We start from the raw sequence: 6,248 nt of genomic DNA on the forward strand, positions 1-6,248 counted from the left end.
GTGTCTTCTCTGGCCTTGCCCACTAGAGTCATAAGTCTGAAGGTCATTTCTTTGATGTCAGCGCGTGGTTCTGTTTCTAGCATTCTTTACTTTCGCTCGTTAACATTGCCACTGATCCCCCAGCTTGTTGAAGAAATGAATGATGGGAGTCTTGAGAGGAGAGGAAGGAGAGTAGCAGGGGAGGTAGAGAAGGGAATAAACCAAATCGAATCGGTGAACTCCTGACTTAACTCCTGACTCCTGACTTGCACCCAGCTTTGGCCACTCCTATCACCTTGTCCGGGAACCAGCCCAGTGTGTCTCAGGCCATCAGCCCGGCGTCCTGGCCACTGATGTCTATGGTGGCAGCAGCTCATCATCTAGTGAGCAGCTGTGGGGAATATACCGGCCGCCCACTGCTGTTTTCGTATTTCCCAGTGGGTTTGATTTTCTATTCCCCACATTCCTAGGCAATGTGTAAGGTCTTTTTCCTTCCATCAAGATAATGCACTTATTTCTAATTCATTTTCTCAGGAGGAACCACTGGTGATCAACAATATTCTTCCATTTGAATCATCTAGTCCAGTGTTTCTCAACTTTTGTTCATCATTGCCCCTTCAAGGAGACTTTTTAGACATTTTTTTCCCCCTAATCCCTCTTCCCACCATGAAATTCTAATACCACAGTTATACTATATTTCTCTTTGTGGCCCCCTGGGCACACACCATTGAATACCCAAGTTCTTTTTGGTCCCACATGAACCAATTTTCACCCTCTTAGGGGTGATATCCTCCTGGTTGAGAGTGCTTGATCCAGTCAAATCCTAGATAATTCTTATGACTCTTGCCATCCCTAAGAATCCCACTGTCACCCTAAAGACCATTTGCCTTTATACACATTATTCAGCCTCCAATCCAATAAATTTTAGTAGTTACAACATTCTTATTCTTTCCTTCACTCTTTTAACTGTCTTGAACCAAGTTTAATCATTGTGCAAAAACACTGCTCGTGTTGTTTCAAAAAGTGCCAAGTGTCAAAGAGGAACGAACAGGCTGTCCTCACAGGAAACTTTCCTACCTGAAGCATTCTGGTACCAGCAGCTTCAGAGCTGAACTTCGGAGATGGCCACCAGGCCTTCGGGCAGAACCTAAGGTTGACCAAATCTGCCTTTGCTGTTGCCCCACTTCCCTTTCTCACTTCCTAATTCCCTTACCCTCACAGCCCATCCAAGAGATCCACAGAACCCAAGCCTCTGCCCACCCCAGGGTTCTTACTTTTTACATTAGCTCCTCCTGCTCAGCCATCTCCCTCGCAACCCCAGAAATATTCCAGAACACATCTGGCTCTTTTGAAAGTGTTTGATCCCTGCAACATCTTAAGCAGAGCTGAGAAAGCTCATCCATCCATCCATCCCTTTTTTCCCTCGCTCCCTCCAATTCTCCTCCCTCTCACAGATAAATACTGAATACCAGACTTTATCCCAGGCATTCTGGGGGATGGTAAGAATACAATGGCTGTGTCTGGTCTTTGATTTTACCCTATTTACAAGTTAACCAATTAGACTGTTTCACGGATGCTGGCATGCCACATGAGACTCCTGGGTCAGAGACACAAGACTTTACCATCCACAAAATAGCAGAGAGCTGATGGCCAATAAAATGGTTTCAATAAGGATATCAGTCAACACGGAATGTTTCTGTAAGGTCAAAGTGAGATTAGTTCTGAAAAATGCCCATGGATTTTGTGACATGGAGGTTAAAGGTCACCTTGGTAACAGCCATCTTGGTAAGCTGACAGCAGGGAAGCCAGACTGGAATGGGGCGAGAAGTAACTGGATTAAGGGTATCTTTCAAGAAATATATGAAAGAGAGAAGACTGGACAGTGCTCAAATCAAAGGGGATATGGAATCTAGGGAGGGTTACTTCATCTGAAGTAAGACCAGTTAAATAAGTGTTAATTGGGAGGGAGAGATAGGTTAGAGAGAGAGGTGGTGACTGAGAACTGTAGACTCCTGAGGTGAGCTGGACCAGGGCCTGCAGCACAGATGAGACAGAGAGGCTCTCACGCGAAGCAGGGCTTGGCCAGGGTGAGGTGCAGAGTGATGGGTGTGTGAAGCTGGGAGGAGGATGCTGGCACACTGCCAACATCCAAGGTGAACGCTGGACTTTGTGAAACAATCATCTCTACAGAAGGAAGGGAACCAAAAACAGAATAGAGTAGAATGTATTTCTTCTAAATGTGGAAACGTTTTTCAGGACAATTTTTGCCCCTTTTGATTTCTTTTCTTTTTTTTAATTTTATTTATTTATTTGAGAGAGAGAGAGAGTGTGAGAGTGGAGAGGTCAGAGGAAGAGCAGACTCCCCGCCGAGCAGGGAGCCCGATGTGGGACTCGATCCCAGGACTCCAGGATCATGACCCGAGCCGAAGGCAGTTGCTCAACCAACTGAGCCACCCAGGTGCCCCTTGATTTCTTTTGTTTCTGAAAGACAAAAAGATATTAAGTAAGCAGCACTTATAGTCTTCCCCTCACGGTCCTTCCCCAGCAGAAGACTCCAGGGCCTACCATCACTGAACATCACTGAAGGAAAGAGGTCAAGGATGCCAAGAGTTTACTGGAATTGTGAGACGCCCTTCTTTGGGTCTCACAATATGTCAGACCCTGTTCTAATCACTTATATATACTCCTTCCCCCCACCCCCCACTCCTCACAGTAACCCTATGAAGTCAAGGAAACTGAGCTATGGAGAGATGAAAGTAACTCGCCCAGAGATCACAGAGTGAGATGGCAGACCTTCCAGCATAGGCGGTCTGGCTCCAGTTGGTGTGTTCACCCACACACACCAAGCTGCTGTTACGGAGGACCCAGTAGAGTAATCCAGAGAGGAGCAGAGGTAAGAGGCTCCAGAGGGAGAGAGATGAGGAGACAGTGACCCATTAAACCTCAGGTACAATGGGCCCCCTTAATTTGGACCGTAAGCTAAAACGTCGTCACTACAGTGGTTTAAACAAATGATTAAGACTCATTTATTTAAATGCCAATTCTACTCAACTACATCTATCATGTATCAGTAAATATTTCGTATTTATAAACAGGCCCGAAGTGTAATTGTGAAACAAAATCAGTATGATTTTTATTCTAACCAACAGTGATATCAGAACTTGATTCAGTATGGAAACAGCCTCACAGTGGACTAGATAATCAAGTGAGTGACCAGGGTGTTACAGGTATCTGGACGATTTGCCCAACTTGTGCACTATTACTATGATATGTATGGCAGATTCTTAGGGCAAATGCTCTCCAATAAACCACATTTCCCTCTCCCTAGGTGACTTGCAGCGGGTCACGAAATGATACACCGGCAAACACATGCAAGCAGGAGCCTGCAAGGGGCTTGCAGATCGTAGCTTGTCCTCCCTTGCAGCTAGGAAGCCTTCCATTGCCATGTGAATAATCTCAGGCAAAGCTGCCAGAGACACGTGGGCCGGCCAGCAGCCAGCTGCCTCAGCTGCTGGCCGGAGCCCCGTGAGCAAGTCTAGGCGACAGCCTGCATTTCCGAATCTCAGGACAGGGAGTTTAATAAAGCTGTGCTTTTACGCTACTAAATGTTGGGGTGGTCTGTTAGTGAAGGATAATTGAAACAATACATAAAAATTAAGGAAGGCGAGCTGCTGTGCTTAAAGGACCCCCAAATGCACAATGGCTTAAATACAATAGAAATTTACCATTCCTAGAAACAGTTCAAGAAGGTTTCAGATCGGTGGGAGGTGGGGGCTCTGCTAAACACACTCAGGGACCCAGGCTGTCAGTTTTTGCCATCTTCGATGTGTGGCTGCCAAGGTCACCCAGGCACCATAAACCAAAAAGCAGACACAGAGAGAGCATGGAGGACAGCACATGGGAAGCTTTATGGACCCATTCCAGAAACAGGGCACATCTCTTCTATTCGCATTTCGAAGGTAGAACCCAATCACATGGCCAACCCTACCTGCAATGAAGGAGTCTAGTTCTGTGCCTGGGAAGGTGAGGAACAGCCTGATGAACTCACAGTTTGATGCTACAGACTTTTACTAGCTTTCTAGGCACAACGAGAACACAGGGAACCTAATCCATGTAAATCTTCATTTCTTAATCTACAACACAGGGAAGTAACTGTTTTTGCTAGGTTGTTATAAGGATTAAATGTAAAGCACTCAGTAAGAGTGTCTGGTATATGACAGGCATTCAATAAATGGTAGCTATTAGTTTTATTACTGTTACTAAGTTGAATGGTGTGAGAAATCAGAGTATGAAGAGAAGGAGTTACACAAGCTATCCAGAGAGCAGTACCATTAGTTGTGACATGTCCAAGTGCAATCACTAAAGTCTAACTCAACCCAGTGTTACCCAAAAAAGGAGGGGATTTATTAGGACAGAAAGACAGGGTCTAGCTCTTCATGTCAAAGAAAACCTGCCAAACTAGAACCTTCTCCAAGACTTCAGAGGTTGGAACTCTTTTCCCTTCTCATGTTATATGCCACATACATAGATCTTTGCTTCATTCTCTCCAATGCCATACCCTTAGCATGTTTCAACAAGCTCCAGAATTTTTCTGATTTTCAAATATATGATAATACTGTTGTAGTTGTTATTTTTCAAGAGTGTCTGTTGGCCGTGAGTTGGTAACTGCTGAAGTTAGGAGATGGGGACATGGGAGCTCACTACACTGTTCTCTCTACATTTGTATACATTTGAAAGTTTCCACCAAACAAACAAAAGCACAAGACTAATCTAATCTTGACAGAGATTCAAGAAGAAGAAGGGATGCACTTGATGGCCCATCTCACATCACATCTGAAACAGTGATTTTCTGCTTTGGTGCAAACTGTGTGCTACAAGGGAAATGCTGCCACCGCGATCAGCATTATCATCTGTTTGGCTGTGGTTTCTCTGGATTTTGAGAGAAATGGCAAAAGTGATCTACAGACAACAGGGTTTGACAGGGTTGGATGAACTCAACTACGGCCTTGTCTTGACCTGACTGCTGGAACACATTTGCCACTTTCCTCACGTCTTATCACCTTAAGAAAGGTAGAGATGGGGCGCCTGGGTGGCTCAGTGGGTTAAGCCTCTACCTTCGGCTCAGGTCATGGTCTCAGGGTCCTGGGATTGAGCCCCGCATTGGGCTCTCTGCTCAGCGGGGAGCCTGTTTCCTCCTCTCTCTCTGCCTACTTGTGATCTCTGTCAAATAAATAAAATCTTTTTTAAAAAAATTTAAAAATTAAAAGAAATGTAGAGCTATCTTGGCTGCACTTTCCTTAAGCACCTTCATAGTTAACAGTCTCAGGAGAGAACAGAGCAGAGAAAGAACACAAGAACTACAAAACCAGATCTACTTTCTAGTGATGAGGACAACAATCTCAGGGTAGTCAAGTACGTAGTAAGGGTATCTAATCAGAATAGCCAATACTCTAGTCAGCAGCAGAAAATTAAAAAATAGAGGCTGACAACAGCTAGCGACTCCTCTTTCTAGTAAGATTTTTTTTTTTTTCCCCAAGTAGCCAAGTGATCAGGAATGAGTATTCTCTTCGTTTCAGGCCAGTCCCGAAAGGTAACTGCCATCATTTCACTACAGGATGTATTTTCTGAGGGGGAAAAAAAAAATTTTCTGTCTTACATTCTTTGTAATCATATCCTACGAACTGGTTGATCTCATCTATTACACTGACCACATAAAAAATAAGGACTGAGGGTAAAGATGCTGATAATCTTAGAAAAAATTCTAAGGATATAGGAAGCCTCTATCCAAAAAGAAAGAGCATATTGGAATATAAGTTTTACAATTAAAATCTTTGCTTATCAGTCTTGATATTCAAATCATTTTGTATCCAAATCAGATTTCTTTATTTTCACAAAGGTGGTAGACTCCTTTCCAAAGATAGATATCACAACATATTCCATCCCAATTTTTTTTTTTTTCTTAAACTATGTAATGTTAACATTCCTTCCATTGGGTGGTAGAGTCTATGTCTTCTCCCTGTGAACCTGAGAAGAACTTGTGTCCCCCTCAACCAATATGGTACAATGGAAGTAACTCTATGTGACGTCAAGACAAACTCACAAGGAAGTCATGCACTTCTGCCTTGCCCTCTTGGGGCAACTGTTCTTGGAATCAAACCACTGCACTATGAGGAAATCATGAAACTACAAGGACATGTCTGTCATGTGTAGTTGTGCTGGCAAATGTCCTCCACTGAGGCCCCAACCAACCCCTAACATAAAGTGGAGGC

General features: G+C 44.0%; 1 non-coding gene across 1 annotated transcript; it reads right to left on the reverse strand.

The window, feature by feature from the left end:
• Positions 1-5,521: 5,521 nt before the first annotated feature.
• Positions 5,522-5,590, reverse strand: LOC116878950. The gene has a single exon (XR_004384921.1). It is a non-coding gene; the product is annotated as a small nucleolar RNA SNORD2 (small nucleolar RNA).
• Positions 5,591-6,248: the final 658 nt, after the last annotated feature.

The sequence above is a fragment of the Lontra canadensis genome, unplaced genomic scaffold, assembly GCF_010015895.1.
Source record: "Lontra canadensis isolate GAN:19392208 unplaced genomic scaffold, GSC_riverotter_1.0 scaffold2, whole genome shotgun sequence".
NCBI lineage: Eukaryota > Metazoa > Chordata > Mammalia > Carnivora > Mustelidae > Lontra > Lontra canadensis.